Source organism: Dendropsophus ebraccatus, chromosome 3 (assembly GCF_027789765.1).
Source record: "Dendropsophus ebraccatus isolate aDenEbr1 chromosome 3, aDenEbr1.pat, whole genome shotgun sequence".
Classification (NCBI taxonomy): domain Eukaryota; kingdom Metazoa; phylum Chordata; class Amphibia; order Anura; family Hylidae; genus Dendropsophus; species Dendropsophus ebraccatus.
Window position 1 is genome coordinate 195,582,719 of NC_091456.1, and position 21,783 is coordinate 195,604,501.

Sequence of the window (21,783 nt, forward strand, 5' to 3'; positions counted from 1 at the left end):
TGGCCCCCTCTTTCCCCCCCACCCTCATAGATGGCCCCCTCTTTCCCCCCCACCCTCATAGATGGCCCCCTCTTTCCCCCCCACCCTCATAGATGGTTCCCTCTTTCCCCCCCACCCTCATAGATGGCCCCTCTTTCCCCCCCACCCTCATAGATGCCCCCCTCTTTCCCCCCCACCCTCATAGATGCCCCCCTCTTTCCCCACACCCTCATAGATGCCCCCCTCTTTCCCCCCACCCGTACAGGCTGATAAAAAACAAAACTTAACTCACCTGACATCGCGCTCCCACGTTGATCCTCACTCCTTCGGTCTGTCCCCGGCTGTTGCGCGGCTGCCGGGGGTGTCGCGTCTTATCCCCCGCAGCGCGCGCATCCCAGAGCTCCCTGAGCGCCGGAACCGGAAGTCAGGGCCCAAGGCGCGCAGGGAGCTCTGGGATGCGTGCGCTGCCAGGGATAAGACGCGACATCCCCGGCAGCTGCGCAGCAGCCGGGGGAAGACAGAGTCGGACTCTTGTGACCGCAAGCAAAACAATGCTTGCGGTCACAAGAGTGATTGAAAGGGAGGGCCTTGCGGGGCCCTGAGGGCCCCCCTTTGTGGCGAGCCCCGCGACCACGGTGGCTACGCCACTGGCTACATGTACATTACACATATACAGCTCAGCTACATGTACATTACACATATACAGCTCAGCTACATGTACATTACACACATATACAGCTCAGCTACATGTACATTACACACATACAGCTCAGCTACATGTACATTACACACATACAGCTCAGCTACATGTACATTACACATATACAGCTCAGCTACATGTACATTACACATATACAGCTCAGCTACATGTACATTACACATACAGCTCAGCTACATGTACAGTACACACATACAGCTCAGCTACATGTACATTACACATATACAGCTCAGCTACATGTACATTACACATATACAGCTCAGCTACATGTACATTACACATATACAGCTCAGCTACATGTACATTACACACATATACAGCTCAGCTACATGTACATTACACATATACAGCTCAGCTACATGTACATTACACACATATACAGCTCAGCTACATGTACATTACACACACATACAGCTCAGCTACATGTACATTACACACATATATAGCTCAGCTACATGTATATTACACATATACAGCTCAGCTACATGTACATTACACACATATATAGCTCAGCTACATGTATATTACACATATACAGCTCAGCTACATGTACATTACACACATATATAGCTCAGCTACATGTACATTACACACATATACAGCTCAGCTACATGTACATTACACACATACAGCTCAGCTACATGTACATTACACACACATACAGCTCAGCTACATGTACATTACACATATATAGCTCAGCTACATGTACATTACACACATACAGCTCAGCTACATGTACATTACACACATATACAGCTCAGCTACATGTACATTACACACATACAGCTCAGCTACATGTACATTACACACATATACAGCTCAGCTACATGTACATTACACACATATACAGCTCAGCTACATGTACATTACACATATACAGCTCAGCTACATGTACATTACACACATATACAGTTCAGCTACATGTACATTACACACATATACAGCTCAGCTACATGTACATTACACATATACAGCTCAGCTACATGTACATTACACATATATACAGCTCAGCTACATGTACATTACACATATATACAGCTCAGCTACATGTACATTACACACATACAGCTCAGCTACATGTACATTACACATATACAGCTCAGCTACATGTACATTACACATATACAGCTCAGCTACATGTACATTACACACATACAGCTCAGCTACATGTACATTACACACATATACAGCTCAGCTACATGTACATTACACACATACAGCTCAGCTACATGTACATTACACATATACAGCTCAGCTACATGTACATTACACACATATACAGCTCAGCTACATGTACATTACACACATACAGCTCAGCTACATGTACATTACACATATACAGCTCAGCTACATGTACATTACACACACATACAGCTCAGCTACATGTACATTACACATATATACAGCTCAGCTACATGTACATTACACATATATACAGCTCAGCTACATGTACATTACACACATACAGCTCAGCTACATGTACATTACACATATACAGCTCAGCTACATGTACATTACACACATACAGCTCAGCTACATGTACATTACACACATATACAGCTCAGCTACATGTACATTACACACATACAGCTCAGCTACATGTACATTACACATATACAGCTCAGCTACATGTACATTACACATATACAGCTCAGCTACATGTACATTACACACATACAGCTCAGCTACATGTACATTACACATATACAGCTCAGCTACATGTACATTACACACATACAGCTCAGCTACATGTACATTACACATATACAGCTCAGCTACATGTACATTACACATATACAGCTCAGCTACATGTACATTACACACATATACAGCTCAGCTACATGTACATTACACATATACAGCTCAGCTACATGTACATTACACACAGGGCTCTGCTGCAGGCATATATAACACACACACACAGCTCTGCTCCACACACACACACACACACAGCTCTGCTGCATACACATCACTTCAGCTCATCCAGCACAGCAGAGTCCTGCATACACTGAGCAGCAGCCCCTGATCATGTGACTCCTCCTCCTCCACGTGACTGATCACATGACTGTGACATCATGGCAGGTCCTGGAAGCACAGGGGAAGCACACGGCTCCTCTACAGCTCTGCAGGTGGAGGCACAGTATATATATCTATATCTATATCATAAAAATCAAAGTCTGTCTGTCTGTCTGTCCTCTATAGACTTCCAAACGCCTGAACCGTTTGACCCCAAATTTGGCCCACAGATACATTGGGTGCCCGGGAAGGTTATTGCGAAGTTCCCGTCCCCGCCAGATGTACAGGAGGGGAGGGGGAGGGGAAAGAGAGGCGCCCCATAGAGATGAATGGAAAAATCTCCTCACTGCACACACAGGTGATATAATTAGCTGCAGCAGACACGGCAGTTGGAGCCTTAGCAACCAATAGGATTACTGCTTTCATTTTCACAGGGAGCAATGGTTGCTAGGGAAGCTGCCTCACAACATCCACAGTAATAACTGGTAGACCCCCTACTCCATCTATACAGTACATGTATACAGGACCCCCTACTCCATCTATACAGTACATGTATACAGGACCCCCTACTCCATCTATACATTACATGTATATACAGGACCCCCTACTCCAACTATACAGTACATGTATATACAGGACCCCCTACTCCATCTATACAGTACATGTATATACAGGACCCCCTACTCCATCTATACAGTATATGTATATACAGGACCCCCTACTCCAACTATACAGTACATGTATATAGGACCCCCTACTCCATCTATACAGTACATGTATATAGGACCCCCTACTCCATCTATACAGTACATGTATACAGAACCCCCTACTCCATCTATACAGTACATGTATATACAGGACCCCCTACTCCAACTATACAGTATATGTATATACAGGACCCCTACTCCATCTATACAGTACATGTATATAGGACCCCCTACTCCATCTATACAGTACATGTATACAGAACCCCCTACTCCATCTATACAGTACATGTATATACAGGACCCCCTACTCCATCTATACAGTACATGTATATACAGGACCCCCTACTCCATCTATACAGTACATGTATATACAGGACCCCCTACTCCATCTATACAGTACATGTATATACAGGACCACCTACTCCATCTATACAGTACATGTATATACAGGACCCCCTACTCCATCTATACAGTACATGTATATACAGGACCCCCTACTCCATCTATACAGTACATGTATATACAGGACCCCCTACTCCATCTATACAGTACATGTATATACAGGACCCCCTACTCCATCTATACAGTACATGTATATACAGGACCCCCTACTCCATCTATATAGTACATGTATATACAGGACCCCCTACTCCATCTATACAGGACATGTATATACAGGACCCCCTACTCCATCTATACAGGACATGTATATACAGGACCCCCTACTCCATCTATACAGTACATGTATATACAGGACCCCTACTCCATCTATACAGTACATGTATATACAGGACCCCCTACTCCATCTATACAGTACATGTATATACAGGACCCCCTACTCCATCTATACAGTACATGTATATACAGGACCCCCTACTCCATCTATACAGTACATGTATATAGGACCCCCTACTCCATCTATACAGTACATGTATATACATGGCCCCCTACTCCATCTATACAGTACATATATATATATACAGGACCCCCTACTCCATCTATACAGTACATGTATTTACAGGGCACTACAAGTATACCAAACTGTAACTGGGTAACATTGCCACACCAGACCTGACCAATACCGCCATACTGTGACTGGATAACACTGTCATACCAGACCTGACCAATACCGCCATACTGTGACTGGATAACACTGTCATATCAGACCTGACCAATACCGCCATACTGTGAATGGATAACACTGCCACACCAGACCTGACCAATACTGCTATACTGTGCTGGATAACACTGTCATACCAGACCTGACCAATACCGCCATACTGTGACTGGATAACACTGCCATACCAGACCTGACCAATACCGCCATACTGTGCTGGATAACACTGTCATACCAGATCTGACCAATACCGCCATACTGTGACTGGATAACACTGCCATACCAGACCTGACCAATACCGCCATACTGTGCTGGATAACACTGTCATACCAGATCTGACCAATACCGCCATACTGTGACTGGATAACACTGCCATACCAGACCTGACCAATACCGGCAAACTGTGGCTGGGTAACACCGCCACACCACACCTGACCAATACCGCCATACTGTGACTGGATAACACCATCATATCAGACCTGACCAATACCGCCATACTGTGACTGGATAACACCGCTATACCAGACCTGACCAATACCACCATACTGTGACTGGATAACACCGCCACACCAGACCTGACCAATACCGCCATACTGTGACTGGATAACACCGCCATACCAGACATAACCAATACCGACACACTGTGACTGAATAACACTGCCATACGGGTAAATACAACCCTGCAGGTATACAGGACACTACAGGTATTCAGGACCCCAAAACTATACACTACAGGTGCACGGGACCTCCACAAAACTATATACTACAGGTATACAGGACCCCAAACTTTACACTACAGGTATAAAGGACCCCAAAATTATACACTACAGGTATACAGGAGCTCCACCAACTATATACTTCAGGTATACAGGACCTCCACCGACTATATACTACAGGTATACAGGACCCCAAACTATACACTACAGGTATACACGACCCCAAAACTATACACTACAGGTATACAGGAACTCCACCAACTATATACTACAGGTATATAGGACCCCAAACTATAAACTACAGGTATACAAGACCTCAAAACTATACACTACAAGTATACAGGACCTACACCAACTCTATAATACAGGTATACAGCACCTTCACCAACTCTATACTACAAGTATACAGGACCCCAAATATACTACAGGTATACAGGAACTCCACCAGCTATATACTACAGGTATATAGGACCCCAAACTATACACTACAGGTATACAGGACCTCCACCAACTCTATACTATAGTTATACAGGACCCTGAAACTATTCACTACAGGTATACAAGACCTCCACCAATTATACACTACAGGTATCCAGGACCCTCAAACTATAAACTACAGGTATACAAGACCTCCACCAACTATACATTACAGGTATACAGCACCAACTATATACTATAGGTATACAGGACCCACGAACTATACAGTACAGGTATACAGGACCTTCACCAACTGTACACTGCAGGTATACAGGACCTCCCTCAACTATACACTACAGGTATACAGCCCCCCCAACTACACACTACAGGTATACAGGACCCCCCCCAAATATACACTATAGGTATACAGCCCCCCCAACTATGCACTACAGATATGCGAGACCCCTAAAAACTATACATTGTGGGTATAAAGAACCCCTCCAACTATGCACTACAGGTATACACTAATTCCACTGATTAACTCAGATGAAACAATACCTTTAGCTTGGCCTCCTGGGCACATTAGAACAAATCTAATTAACACACGGACACTTTATACCCGGGCAGTGTCGGGTACATTTTCTAGTATATATATAATTTATAGTCACCTGGGGGGCAGCAGGAGTGTTAACCCCTTCAGGACTGGACGGTTTTGAAGCTTAGAGGGAAATCTTTTTATAGGAGGGAGAACTTGTTACTTTGCTGTGTGAGGATTATTATTATTATTATAGTGCCTGATACTGTAATGTGATATATTTTCTTTATTCTGCTATTAATACAGCCCGAACCACATTGCGCACAGACTCCATTCAAACTGCATTTCGAAGCCCTCGTCGGTGACAGGAGCCACAAGTAATTTCCAATTGGATTTGTCTGTTTTAAGAAATTTACGTTTAAAGATCAAAAATTTCCCATAGAAATGAATGGTGGTATGTTCAGAAATGTGAATATTGCACAGCAGTAACCAGCCAATCACAGCACACATGCAAATAGCAGAATTGTAGCAGCCAATAGAAACTCTCAGGTCCTTCACTAATTGCCTGATAACGTCCACCCAGTCACATGTTACCTATTGACCAATAGAAGATGGCAGCTCCTTAACGATTTTACTTCATGGTGCGTTTACACAGAGAAATTTATATGACACATTTTTGAAGCCAAAGCCAGGAATGGATTTAAAAAAGAGGAGAATTCTCAGTCTTTCCTTTATGACTTGTTCTCTGTTTATAGTCTGTTCCTGGCTTCAAAAAGGATAAATGTCTCTGTAAAGGTTTCCTTACTGATATATATATATATATATATATATATATATATACAAAAGTTTATGATGGTAACCGAGTAATTGAATTCAGTCTTAAAGGTGTTCCTAAAGGGACAGTAGCAATGTTGTTTAAAAGTTGCTTTTAATTCACTCTTAACCCCTTGCCTTTGGGGCCTTAACCTTTAGGGCATTTTTGTGTTTCTCTTTTAATTTCCCTCTCACCTTCTAAGAGCCATAGCGATTTTATTGTTCCTCCTACAGGGCTTCTACTTGTTCTATGTAGGTGGATGTCAGGTGTAATAATCAGCCAACATCTACTGTATATACAGATGCTCAGCTCATAGATAGAATGAAAGAGAAGATATAGTGACTGTATGTGATGTTACATTGTCTCATCTTCTTCCCATACAGGATCCTCTACTGATAATTCTCCAGAGCGACCGATCAACCATGGAGAGAGACAGAGACAAGATGGCCGACAGGATAATAACCCTCACCCTACACATACTCTTCCTGCTTACTGGGGAGGTGAGGGATTCTGGGAGTGATGTCATCATGACATCATTCTTATCTATGGAATAACAGATGGATAGGACTGGGGAGGTGAGGGATTCTGGGCAGTGGCGTCGCTAGGCATAATCATTCGGGGCCTAAGCCCCGAATGAATTTTGCCTAGCCCCGAAAGTTTTTTTTGACGCCAGCGCCGAATTAGCACTAGCAGCAGCCGTGACCTCTGACGTCTGGCCTGACCCGCACCTCGGATTGGCCGCGCTGGTACCGCTGAGACGTAGCTTTAGTGACGTTACTCGTCACTTGTGCATCATTGGATGCGTGTGCCGCGGCCGTCCACAGCGGTGCCACGCTCCTGTCCAGCCTCTCCTCTGCCCCCGACAGTCACCCGGCAAGCTCCTGCCCAGCCTCTCTCCTGCCACTGACAGTTACTGCAAGTTGGTGAGTATTGTAACCGGGGTGTGCGGGCGGGCCAGGTGGTGTAGTACAGCGCAGGTTGAGGGGGTATGCAGAAGCTGTGCTGGGAGAAGTGCGGGAGCGGCAGTGAAGGGTCTGAAGGCGCACATGTCTGTGCACTGTGCCTCAGCTCCCCTGTCTGCTGCAGCAGCGTGAGGCTGGTGGTGGTCGGGAAGGAGGAGGAAGCTGTGTGCTGCGGTGCAGAGACTGTAGCAGCTTCCTGTGGGCTCCAGTCACCTTGCAGTACATGCACTGCGGGCTCTGTGTGTGGGGGAGCTGAGGAGGCACAGCGGCTGCTGAAGCATCTGGCCGACAGGTGGCCGAATCTGGACTTGAGCGAGGAGGCCAGGGAGCACCACCACAGATGCAGGTAGTGGGGTTGGGGTTTAAGAGGGGGGGGGGGGGGGAGTTGCTGAAATGCTGGGGGGCCACTGACCGAGGATTTACTTCCCCCTGGCTGGTCCCCGGGATATCCCGACAAGCCCCGCCCCCTGACGACAAGCCCCGCCCCCAGAACCGGCTTGTCACACAGTATACTGTATAAGTGAGGTCTCCCAGCTATCCAGTATATACTGTATAAGTGAGGTCACCCAGCTATGCAGTATACTGTATAAGTGAGGTCTCCCAGCTATCCAGTATATACTGTATAAGTGAGGTCACCCAGCTATGCAGTATATACTGTATAAGTGAGGTCACTCAGCTATCCAGTATATACTGTATAAGTGAGGTCACCCAGCTATCCAGTATATACTGTATAAGTGAGGTCACCCAGCTATCCAGTATATACTGTATAAGTGAGGTCTCCCAGCTATCCAGTATATACTGTATAAGTGAGGTCTCCCAGCTATCCAGTATATACTGTATAACTGAGGTCACCCAGCTATGCAGTATACTGTATAAGTGAGGTCTCCCAGCTATCCAGTATATACTGTATAAGTGAGGTCACCCAGCTATGCAGTATATACTGTATAAGTGAGGTCACTCAGCTATCCAGTATATACTGTATAAGTGAGGTCACCCAGCTATCCAGTATATACTGTATAAGTGAGGTCACCCAGCTATGCAGTATATACTGTATAAGTGAGGTCTCCCAGCTATCCAGTATATACTGTATAAGTGAGGTCTCCCAGCTATCCAGTATATACTGTATAACTGAGGTCACCCAGCTATGCAGTATACTGTATAAGTGAGGTCTCCCAGCTATCCAGTATATACTGTATAAGTGAGGTCACCCAGCTATGCAGTATATACTGTATAAGTGAGGTCACTCAGCTATCCAGTATATACTGTATAAGTGAGGTCACCCAGCTATCCAGTATATACTGTATAAGTGAGGTCACCCAGCTATGCAGTATATACTGTATAAGTGAGGTCACTCAGCTATCCAGTATATACTGTATAAGTGAGGTCACCCAGCTATCCAGTATATACTGTATAAGTGAGGTCACCCAGCTATCCAGTATATACTGTATAAGTGAGGTCTCCCAGCTATGCAGTATATACTGTATAAGTGAGGTCACCCAGCTATCCAGTATATACTGTATAAGTGAGGTCCCCCAGATATCCAGTATATACTGTATAAGTGAGGTCACTCAGCTATCCAGTATATACTGTATAAGTGAGGTCTCCCAGCTATCCAGTATATACTGTATAACTGAGGTCACCCAGCTATCCAGTATATACTGTATAAGTGAGGTCTCCCAGCTATCCAGTATATACTGTATAACTGAGGTCACCCAGCTATCCAGTATATACTGTATAAGTGAGGTCACCCAGCTATCCAGTATATACTGTATAAGTGAGGTCACCCAGCTATCCAGTATATACTGTATAAGTGAGGTCTCCCAGCTATCCAGTATATACTGTATAAGTGAGGTCTCCCAGCTATCCAGTATATACTGTATAACTGAGGTCACCCAGCTATGCAGTATACTGTATAAGTGAGGTCTCCCAGCTATCCAGTATATACTGTATAAGTGAGGTCACCCAGCTATGCAGTATATACTGTATAAGTGAGGTCACTCAGCTATCCAGTATATACTGTATAAGTGAGGTCACCCAGCTATCCAGTATATACTGTATAAGTGAGGTCACCCAGCTATCCAGTATATACTGTATAAGTGAGGTCTCCCAGCTATCCAGTATATACTGTATAAGTGAGGTCTCCCAGCTATCCAGTATATACTGTATAACTGAGGTCACCCAGCTATGCAGTATACTGTATAAGTGAGGTCTCCCAGCTATCCAGTATATACTGTATAAGTGAGGTCACCCAGCTATCCAGTATATACTGTATAAGTGAGGTCACCCAGCTATCCAGTATATACTGTATAAGTGAGGTCTCCCAGCTATGCAGTATATACTGTATAAGTGAGGTCACCCAGCTATCCAGTATATACTGTATAAGTGAGGTCCCCCAGATATCCAGTATATACTGTATAAGTGAGGTCACTCAGCTATCCAGTATATACTGTATAAGTGAGGTCTCCCAGCTATCCAGTATATACTGTATAACTGAGGTCACCCAGCTATCCAGTATATAGTATAACTGAGGTCACCCAGCTATCCAGTATATACTGTATAAGTGAGGTCACCCAGCTATCCAGTATATACTGTATAAGTGAGGTCACCCAGCTATCCAGTATATACTGTATAAGTGAGGTCACCCAGCTATCCAGTATATACTGTATAAGTGAGGTCACCCAGCTATCCAGTATATACTGTATAAGTGAGGTCACCCAGCTATCCAGTATATAGTATAAGTGAGGTCACCCAGCTATCCAGTATATACTGTATAAGTGAGGTCACCCAGCTATCCAGTATATACTGTATAAGTGAGGTCTCCCAGCTATCCAGTATATACTGTATAAGTGAGGTCACCCAGCTATCCAGTATATAGTATAAGTGAGGTCCCCCAGCTATCCAGTATATACTGTATAAGTGAGGTCACCCAGCTATCCAGTATATACTGTATAAGTGAGGTCACCCAGCTATGCAGTATATACTGTATAAGTGAGGTCACCCAGCTATCCAGTATATACTGTATAAGTGAGGTCTCCCAGCTATCCAGTATATACTGTATAACTGAGGTCACCCAGCTATCCAGTATATACTGTATAAGTGAGGTCTCCCAGCTATCCAGTATATACTGTATAACTGAGGTCACCCAGCTATCCAGTATATACTGTATAAGTGAGGTCCCCCAGCTATCCAGTATATACTGTATAAGTGAGGTCACCCAGCTATCCAGTATATAGTATAACTGAGGTCCCCCAGCTATCCAGTATATACTGTATAAGTGAGGTCACCCAGCTATCCAGTATATACTGTATAAGTGAGGTCGCCCAGCTATCCAGTATATACTGTATAAGTGAGGTCACCCAGCTATCCAGTATATACTGTATAAGTGAGGTCCCCCAGCTATCCAGTATATACTGTATAACTGAGATCACCCAGCTATCCAGTATATAGTATAACTGAGGTCACCCAGCTTTCCCAGTATCCTGTTATCAGTATGTTGGAGGTCACCCAGCTTTCCCAGTATCCTGTTATCAGTATGATGGAGGTCAACCAGCTTTCCTAGTATCCTGCTATCAGTATGGTGGTCACCCAGCTTTCCCAGTATCCTGTTATCAGTATGATGGAGGTTACCCAGCTTTCCCAGTATCCTGTTATCAGTATGATGGAGGTTACCCAGCTTTCCCAGTATCCTGTTATCAGTATGATGGAGGTCAACCAGCTTTCCCAGTATCCTGTTATCAGTATGGTGGTCACCCAGCTTTCCCAGTATCCTGTTATCAGTATGATGGAGGTTACCCAGCTTTCCCAGTATCCTGTTATCAGTATGATGGAGGTTACCCAGCTTTCCCAGTATCCTGTTATCAGTATGATGGAGGTCAACCAGCTTTCCTAGTATCCTGCTATCAGTATGGTGGAGGTCACACAGCTTTCCCAGTATCCTGTTATCAGTATGATGGAGGTTACCCAGCTTTCCAAGCATCTTATACTGAGCATGATATGGTCACCCAGCTTTCCCACCATCTTGTAGTCAGTATAAAGGTTTTTGCATTTTGTAGAATCTTATCTGGTATAAGTTCCCTGAAGTAGAGAAGGTTGGGAAACACTGGTCTAGAGGATAGGAGCTGGGGCAGACCTTCCAGAGGCTGTGTGCTCAGGGGGAGCTGTGAAGGAACTGCCTGCGTCTGCTTAGCTTCAGTTATTATGAGTGGCGGCAATAGCGTTCATTGGGGTTACTAGCTTGTGCACTGGGCTCCTTCGCTAACCTCTTATGACGGCACTCAGAGGGCTCGGGCCCCGAATGTTTTAGAACCCTAGCAACGCCCCTGATTCTGGGAGTGATGTCATCATGACATCATTCTTATCTATGAAATAACAGATGGATAGGACTGGAGAGGTGAGGGATTCTGGGAGTGATGTCATCATGACATCATTCTTATCTATGGAATAACAGATGGATAGGACTGGAGAGGTGAGGGATTCTGGGAGTGATGTCATCATGACATCATTCTTATCTATGGAATAACAGATGGATAGGACTGGGGAGGTGAGGGATTCTGGGAGTGATGTCATCATGACATCATTCTTATCTATGGAATAACAGATGGATAGGACTGGGGAGGTGAGGGATTCTGGGAGTGATGTCATCATGACATCATTCTTATCTATGGAATAACAGATGGATAGGACTGGGGAGGTGAGGGATTCTGGGAGTGATGTCATCATGACATCATTCTTATCTATGGAATAACAGATGGATAGGACTGGAGAGGTGAGGGATTCTGGGAGTGATGTCATCATGACATCATTCTTATCTATGGAATAACAGATGGATAGGACTGGGGAGGTGAGGGATTCTGGGAATGGATGGAGTGATAGTAATGTGTCTCTCCATACACAGGATTACACAGTAGTGAAGAAGTCCTCTAGTCGGCGCTGTGGGGCCCCTGGGTGTGAAGGATGGGGAAGAACCCTGAGCCCAATCCCGGGGCCCCTGATACATGAGGAAATGGAGGAAGAGAAGATCCTAGAAGTCACCAACAAGATGGTGGAGCTGCTGAGTGGAGAGGTGAGACTGTGGCTGCTGGGAATGCTGGGACATTATACAGTAACACCACTGGAGGGGTGGGGGGGATGACTGTGTGACCATTGTGTGTGTCAGGTTCCTATAAGGTGTCAGGACGTGGCGGTCTATTTCTCCATGGAGGAGTGGGAGTATGTAGAAGGACACAAGGATCAGTACAAGGATGTGATGCTGGAGGATCAGCAGCCCCTCCCATCAGCAGGTAATAGACAGGACTATATACACACCTCCTCTCTGTATTATCTGGATGGAAAGAATGAATTCAGTCTCTGTATGTGTTCCCTCCAGTCAGATCCAGTAAGAGAACAGCACCAGAGAGATGTCCCCGTCCTCTTCTCCCACAGGATCAGGATCAGGTAGATGGAGATGTTCCCTATGATCTGTACATCCCACCTGACCATGACGGCAGTGATGAGCAGTATAAGGAGGACATCACTACAGGTAACCGCCCAGGTGAGTAGTGACCAGTAAATGCAGAGAACACTCACACATTCTCCTCAGTCACGGGCTGTAACTATTTTGTGTGGAATTTTTTACACAATAAAACATTTTTAAAACAAAAATACAAATTAGCCTGAAATGGAAGTTGTAGTAGATTTGGAATGTGCTGTAGGACGAGTTGGATTAAAAAAAAAAAAAAGCCAAAAAGTCACAAATTCATGTTAGTCTTCAACAGATGATTTCAGACTTTAGCACCTTAAGTTATGTAGATGTGGAAACCAGACTGTAAGAGAAATGGCCGATTAGATGAGAGAAGAACGGACATTCCGGGAAGTTCGGAGAAGTAAGATTAGAGATGGGTCGGTAGTCAGCAGCACAGAATGGAGGGAGAGATGATTCCTCAGTAGTGAGGTTATACCAGAGCAGAGGAAAGAAGGAGGAGCTGAGGAAGATAGCAGGAGGCCAATAAAATGTGCTGGGAATGGAACGTTTTATCTTTTACCACCTTCCAGTCTGAGGACGTTCTGTGGAAGATATTTGTTACCCAGAGCAGCGTCCAGAACAGAGCAGCAGCAGCTGAGGTGTCTGGTGTTGCTGTATAATAACCTTGTGGCGTCATCAATGCTGAGAAATCCCTGTGGATGAGAGAATGTGGGATCAGATGGGGGGGGGGGATGGGGAGAATGAGGAGGAATTCTGGGAAAGCTGCACTTAGAGATGTTCTATAAATAAGACGAGTGATATCTGCAGAAGCCGCACCGTTATATTACTCCTCACTAATAGAATGAGTTTCTTCTTGGCAGCTGAGTGTCCCCGGAGATCAGAGGGACATCAGATATCTCCAGATATTACAGCAGATGGTCAGATCACACAAGATACATATGAAGAACCTTCTATTACCCCAGATATACCCCCAGCCCCTCACAGCAAAGAGCTGCCATCTCATCCTGTTATACAAGTCCCATCTACTGATTCATCACAGACTGCTAAGAAAAATAGACGTTGTAGAGGGAATGTTGATACAGAAAAGTGCAAAAGTTTTCATGCAGGAGAGAAGCCATTTTCATGTTCAGAATGTCAGAAATCATTTACTGTAAAATCAAATCTTGTTGAACATAAAAGAATTCACACAGGGGAAAAGCCATTTTCATGTTCAGAATGTGGGAAATCGTTTGCTGTAAAATCAAATCTTGTGGACCATAAAAGAATCCACACAGGGGAGAAGCCATTTTCATGTTCAGAATGTGGGAAATCTTTTGCTGTGAAATCAAATCTCGTTGAACATAAAAGAATTCACACAGGGGAGAAGCCATTTTCATGTACAGAATGTGGGAAATGTTTTGCTGTAAAATCAAATCTTGTTGAACATAAAAGAATTCACACAGGGGAAAAGCCATTTTCCTGTTCAGAATGTGGGAAATCGTTTGCTGTAAAATCAAATCTTGTTGACCATAAAAGAATTCACACAGGAGAGAAGCCATTTTCATGTTCGGAATGTGGCAGTGGTTTTACCCAAAAATCAACTCTTGTTACGCATCAAAAAACACACACGGGGGAGAAGCCATATTCATGTTCTGAGTGTGGCAATGTTTTTACCCGAAAATCAACTCTGGTCAAGCATCAAAAAATACACACAAGGGAGAAGCCATATTCGTGTTTAGACTGTGGGAAATCTTTTCCTGTAAAATCAAAACTTGTTGAACATAAGAGAATTCACACAGGGGAGAAGCCATTTTCATGTTAAGAATGTGGGAAATGTTGTACCCAAAAATCACATCTTGTTATTCATCAAACAATTCACACTGGTGAGAAGCCAAATCAACTTCTGCTAAGCATAAAAAAATACTCACAGGGGAGAAGCCATCTTCAGTTTTAGAATGTGTAAGATCTTTTCCTGTAAAATCACAACTCGTTATACATCAGGTAATAACAGGCTAAGTGAGGAAGTTGGCGAGGTTGATCTCTATGCACAATGTGGATTCATACCAGGACAGAAGACTGTATGAAAATATGCAGCATACTGCTGAGCCGGATTCCATCCTGTGATTAGACGTTACTAAGGCCTTTGGTAGGGTGGAGTGGGAGTTCTTATGTGGGTGCTGCAGAATTTTGGTGTAATCTCGTTTACATAACAGGATCGATTTATGCTTCGTAAGTTCTTGATGTATTACTGTCCGAGATTTTTATTTTCATATTGTTCAACTGTAACATCTTTTGTAAATCAAATAAAGAAAATTATATAATGAAAATCGGATAATTCACTCGGGAGAAACCATGTTCATGTTCAGAATGTGAGAAATGTTTTCCCCAGAAATCAACTCTTGTTAAAGTGTACAGTGTATTTCTCCTACTGATATGTCTGCTACTCTTTTTATCCATACTTTTATTTTAGTTGCAAAACGTTGTTTGCTAGCTAGATGGCTAACAGCTGATATGCCGACCAGTGATCACGTTCTTCAACAAGCGCCACCTATGGTTGGACCAGCTGGAAGCGGAACCAGCGCGTGAAAAGAGAGCGAGAGCCTTCTTTAAAATAATGGAAACGTGTATAGGTGCATTTTAAGCTTTAACAAATTCACACAGGGGAAATTTTCATGTTCAGAATGTGGGAAATGGTTTTTCTTTACTGTGTAATGAAATCTTGTTGCGTCTTTAAAATTTAACAAGGGAGGGAATCAATTTTTATGTACAAAATGCGGATAACGTTTTACAGTGAAAAAAAAAAAATCACAGTTAAAAAGCCATTTTCATGTTCAGAATGTGGGAAATCTTTTAGGAGAAAACTAATTCTTGTTGAGCATCAAAATAGTGACAATAGGAAGAGGGCATTTTCCTGTTCAGAATGTTGTAAATGTTTTACCCAAAGATCAACTTGTTAGGCAAAGAATTCACACAGGGGAGAAACTATTTTCATGTTCAGCATGTGGCAATTGTTTTTCTGTAAAACATTCTCTTGTTGCGCATAAAATTCACACCCGTGAAACATTTTTGTATTCAGATTGTGGAAAATGGTTTTCAACAAACTAAACTCTTGTGGCGCATCAAAGATTTCACATGGGGAGAAGCAATTTTCATGTTCAGAACGTGGGAAATGTTTTACTGTGAAAGCATGTCTTGTTAAGCCTCAAAGGGTAGGGTAGAAGCCATTTTTACATCTCATATGTCTGAAGTTTTTTAGGAAGAAGTCATCTCTACTGGAAAGTCAATGGACTCACAAATTAAAACCGTAACACGCAGGGCGGTCATCTCTTTCTTTTTTCAATGTCTTATTGATGAAAAAACCATAATTTCTTCCAGTCAGATGTGAGGGATGGAAATAAAGCTGAGGCCATAGGGGCAGAGGACTGTGCAGCTCCAGGTGGATGGAGAAGGGGTTGGTGGTAACAGCAGGTGGGCGTTTGGTGTTTTTCTCTGGGACACTTGTCACCATGGCCAGGAGTGGCGTTACCCATCCACGAACGATGCTGAACCAGATGGCGACTTTTACTGAGGAACTTCAGTGTAATACAGATTATTGGTAGTGACTTAGAAGGAGAAGGTGTTAGAAGAGTAGGTGTAGTTTGTGTCAGACGAGGAGCTGGGGGTCGTCATGGGGACTTTGCCTAAGTAGTAGTGTACTCTGCCGGGATGATGTAGAGAGTGGCTTAGTGTGCTGTAGAGAATCCTCATACTCGGGGTTAGAAGTAAATTGTAAAAAGAAGACCGCCTTCTGTCAAACCAGCTCAGCGACTGCCAGGTTTGGTACCATGAGTCCCAGGCTTGATCAACTGGACAAAGATAACTCCTCAAGATTACCCAAGAAAGTTGAGCAGTGATCAGTAGGATACATCAGCTAAGGCTCTTTGTCCTACTGGGGATCAGTCACTTGGCTTTGTAGACTGGCCTGACTTTTAAAGGGCAATCCCAGGCGTTCTCCACCTTTGGGTTTACCAGTGCATCTTGTGCTTATAAGTGTCTCTCTGTAGAAATCAGCAGCAATGTTTCAGTCTCCCTCCAATAATTATATCTGTCACCTTCTGTGTCAACAGACGGGAGAGTGAGACACCAAGTGGTGTCATGCTCCATCATCCTCTGTCTCAGTGCAGAGAAGGCATTGCTGCAGACACCGGAGAAGGCCTGGGAACATGGTATGGTGAGTTACTACTTTATTATTTTATACTAAAGGCAAAGGCTGCACGGACATCGCTAATGATGTCTGTGCAGCCCTTGCTGACTGATAGTTGCCCCTTCTAATTGCTCAGTAAACGAGTGTCAATTTAGCAGACAGCTTATGATCGGGCCATGTAATAGGAGCCTGACACCTCACATAGTTATTTTTACCCGGGTGACATGAGACTTAGTGGCACACCTGTACCGGGACATTACATATGTGCAAACTTAGACTAGACAATCTTTAAATCAGGCTGTTTGATAAATATGTTACCTAAACAGTCTAGTTTTTTGGTGCAAAGTTTACACCATCTATTACTTGGCTTAAAGTCGGCCAGAATTTTTTTGCCAGATTCAGAAACAGTTTTTAGTGCAAAATAGACCACGCCCCATTTTTGCATAAACCGCTCCCCTTTTTCATACCAGGCGGGAAAAGTGTCTAAAATGGATAATAAATGTTGGGAAAAGTCACTTTTTCAGCCAAAATTCAGGCGGAGACACATTAGTAAATCTGGGCCGTTGTGTTCCGGCGCTCCTGCCGCACCCTCTCTGCTACTATTGTTATATCCTGTGTGTGTGTGTATATATATATATATGTATATATATATATATATATATATATATATATATATATATATATACAAACAAATCCCAACGGCACTCCGGAGACTTCAAATCAAATGTGCAATTTATTCACATTGTGCAGCACAGCAAAGTAAGCAACGTTTCAACCGTCTCACACGGTCTTTTTCAAGCTCAGTGATTAAGTGATCCAGTGTCCATCAAGAATGATCTCCCTCTTCTTCTTTGATGAACACTGGAACACACCAATGAATGGACTTCTTTAGTTTGATGGACACTGTTTATTGCCAATGATGTATATTTGTAAATAGAGCACTTATGTATAAAGTTGGATAGATTGCACTTAATCACTAAGCTTGAAAAAGACCGTGTGAGACGGTTGAAACGTCGCTTACTTTGCTGTGCTGCACAATGTGAATAAATTGCACGTTTGATTTGAAGTCTCCGGAGTGCCGTTGGAATTTGTTTGGATAACTACATTGACCCGTGATCTTGGTCCTCTAGCTGGCACCCACCCCCACCTTTAACTTTGAAGCTGTGCTGCCTACTATCCTTGTGGATATATATATATATATATATATATATATATATATATATATATATATATATATATATATATATATTTTAGCAGCTAATACAGATGGTGGATACTACTAATATTCTGCTATTGGTTGGTGTAACATTTGGGGGCGGGGCCTATTGGGGATGAATATATACAGGAACATTATTGCGTAGAAGATATAAAACACATAATCCAATACTCAACATAAAGAACATAGAAAACAATAAAGTCGGAGACAGAAACCGTCTGATTGTGTCTCGCCTCTATGCTGGAGAGACTGTGGTGAGGAAGGTACTCTTTTACATACCTTCTGGAGCTGCCCCAAACTGGTACCATTCTGGAAGGAGGTCTGGCGCATCTCCTCCACTTTTACTGATTACCAGCTTTCCTTTTCCCCATCGCTCTTTCTCTTGCATATTGGGGACATCCCCCTGAAGTCCTACTGGCGCTCTGTTCTCCGACACCTGATCAATGCCAAACGAGCATGTATTCTGGCCCTTTGGTGAATATAGTTCTATATCACTATCCTCACATTATATTATATCACATTATATAGTAATACCGGGTGCAGGAAAAGCCGCTACTCTAATTCACCAAACACTATTAACTTACCAGGAAAAGATAGAAACACCAATTGCAGATTATAAAGCTCCAGTCACTCAGTTATAATAGATGTGAGGACAGGTCAGCCCCCCGGCTATATACTTACAGTCTCCTGACCTATTTATGTATATACAGAGATGAGGATTATTACACTGCCCTACCAGCAGGGGGAGATAGTACTGGCTCTAGCTGCCTATGTGATGCTGCACTGGTGCATCATGGGATTCATAGCAGATCTGACAGAGAGAGGATGCAGCTTGATATCTGAAAGACATGAAGGAGACTGATCAGAAGTCACATGACCCGGCTGCAGTAATGTAATGTGTGGATGCAGCAGAGCTGGGATGAAACAGATGGCACAGCAGGAATAGTGGAGGTGAGTGCAGTATATGGGCAAAATAAATCCAGGAGTAAGTCTTCCACTTCACGACCTATGACATAACTGGACGTCATTACACCGCAGCGGGGTCGAAGAGAGTGGTTACCTTCTGTATCGCACTGCTCCCAGTTGTTATCAGCAGCCAGGGACTGCGGCTATTAGCTGGTCACCGCCCCCACCTAAACTACACATTTAAATATTAGCAGCATAAAATGCCATGTCTAGTGGGCAGATCGGGGGCTTCAAGCCGAGCCGCAACTATGCTATGGCACTCATCCCAACTCGGCAATCCTTTACTATGGCCTCCAGCAGTCCATAGTAATTGAGCACTGATCTCAGAGATCAATGCAGCACATATGTACTGCATTCATCTCTATAAGTGATCAGCGCAGTTGCAGTGAGCCGGGTTGTGTGGAAGAGAGTGAGTGGGATGAGGAGAGGATGATGGTGGTAGTAGTTTTTGACTTGTGGGTGGGTTATGCCTCTCCTGTGTGTAGAGCTGAGCTACTGAGTGAGGGGATGCTGTACCTGCAGGATGGCTGGGTCTTGTGGTGCACCGCAGCCTTAGGTACTGACTTTTCACGTTCTCTGGTGGGCACAAGGGCTTCCACAGATACAGGTTACTCTGTGGCGCTTTCCTGTATTTTCCCTCTCTTCTGTGGGCTACTGCAGAGGTTCCTGTAGGGGGGCTGCACCTGTGTGTAAGGTGGTCGGTGGTGCGGACCTGTAGTTCCCCCGGGGCCAACCCCAAATACTGCTGTCCATTACAATGGCCCTTGATTGTGATGTAGTGCAGGTAGACCAGGACAACAGGGAGACAAGGAGGGAGGCAGGATAACAATATCTCCTTTACTGATTAACTTGCAGGTGTTGTTACAGTCCTGTGACATACAGCTGCTAATACTGGCGGCCTTGCCTGGGTTACTGCACTTGTGGAGAGTCTGGTGGTGTGTGGAGAGATGATCGCCTCAGATCCTGGTCTGTCAGTACGTGTGGGACGCTGGTGGGCACTGTGATCCTGTGGATCTCTTCCCCAATGGTGCTTGAATCTGTTTCCCTCTCTGTCAGCTAGGGAGCTTCCTGCTTTAGGCCCTTCACACGTCCGGAAAATCCACCCGGATTTCTTATCAGTAAATCCGGACGGATTTCTGGACCCATAGGATTACATTAGACACAGACACCCTTCCGGATTTTTCCGGAAGGGTGTCCGTTCCGGAAAATAGGTCAGGATTTTTTAGATTCTGTCCTATTTTCATCCGGAAACTCGGAACGGACGCCCCCATAGAAGTCTATCATGCTCATCAGGAAAGCGTCCGCACCTCCGGATGGCCAGGGAGAGCGCCTCCCCCCCGCCGTACCCCTAAACCGCCCCCCCCCGGTCACCCCGATTGGCCGCCGGGGCTCCACACCCGCCCCCCCTGGTAATGCCGCTGCACGCTGGGAATCCGCACCCAACACCCACCCCTGCTGACAGGCCATGATGGGAGTTGTAGCTTTTGTTGCTCTTCCTGTTACACAACTACAACCCCTATCATGCCCTATTGGCTGTTCATAATGGAAGATGTGGTTCTGCAACAGATTAGAGGATGACACAGTTTAGGAGGGGGGAGGCAGGGCCACAGTAGAACTACATCTCCCATCATGGTTTGTGTGGTAATATGCAAGACTACATCACATAATGGGAGTCGTAGTTCTGCAACAGATAAGAGGATGACGTGGCATTAGGGGGGAGACGGAGACAAGGTACACGACGGGGACGCAGTGGCAGGGTACACGAGGGGCTGTGTGGGTATGTGTGATGTCTGTTGGCATACTAGATCATATTGAAATCACTTTTTTTTCTTCTCCATCAGGAAATCCTGAAGGTAAAAACGGATTACTGTCAGGAAATCCTGATACTTTCCTGATGACATTTGAGGTCTCCTGATCAGGATTTCCTGACAGTAAAAACTGACACGGACGTGTGAAGGGGGCCTTAAGCCCCATTCACACGTCCGTGTCAGTTTTAA

At 44.3% G+C, this 21,783-nt stretch overlaps 1 protein-coding gene, 1 long non-coding RNA gene and 1 pseudogene across 2 annotated transcripts in view; 2 read left to right on the forward strand and 1 right to left on the reverse strand.

Annotated features, from left to right (window-relative positions):
- Window positions 1–21,783, reverse strand: part of LOC138786760 (zinc finger protein 84-like) — a 790,489-nt gene that overhangs the window by 477,577 nt on the left and 291,129 nt on the right. The gene's annotated exons all lie outside the window — the stretch shown is intronic.
- The window catches only part of LOC138787618 (zinc finger protein 850-like), a 52,744-nt pseudogene that overhangs the window by 21,301 nt on the left and 9,660 nt on the right, over window positions 1–21,783 (forward strand).
- Window positions 2,764–7,678, forward strand: LOC138786889 (uncharacterized). The gene is made up of 3 exons (XR_011362243.1): window positions 2,764–2,826; window positions 6,512–6,582; window positions 7,403–7,678. It is a non-coding gene; the product is annotated as an uncharacterized lncRNA (long non-coding RNA).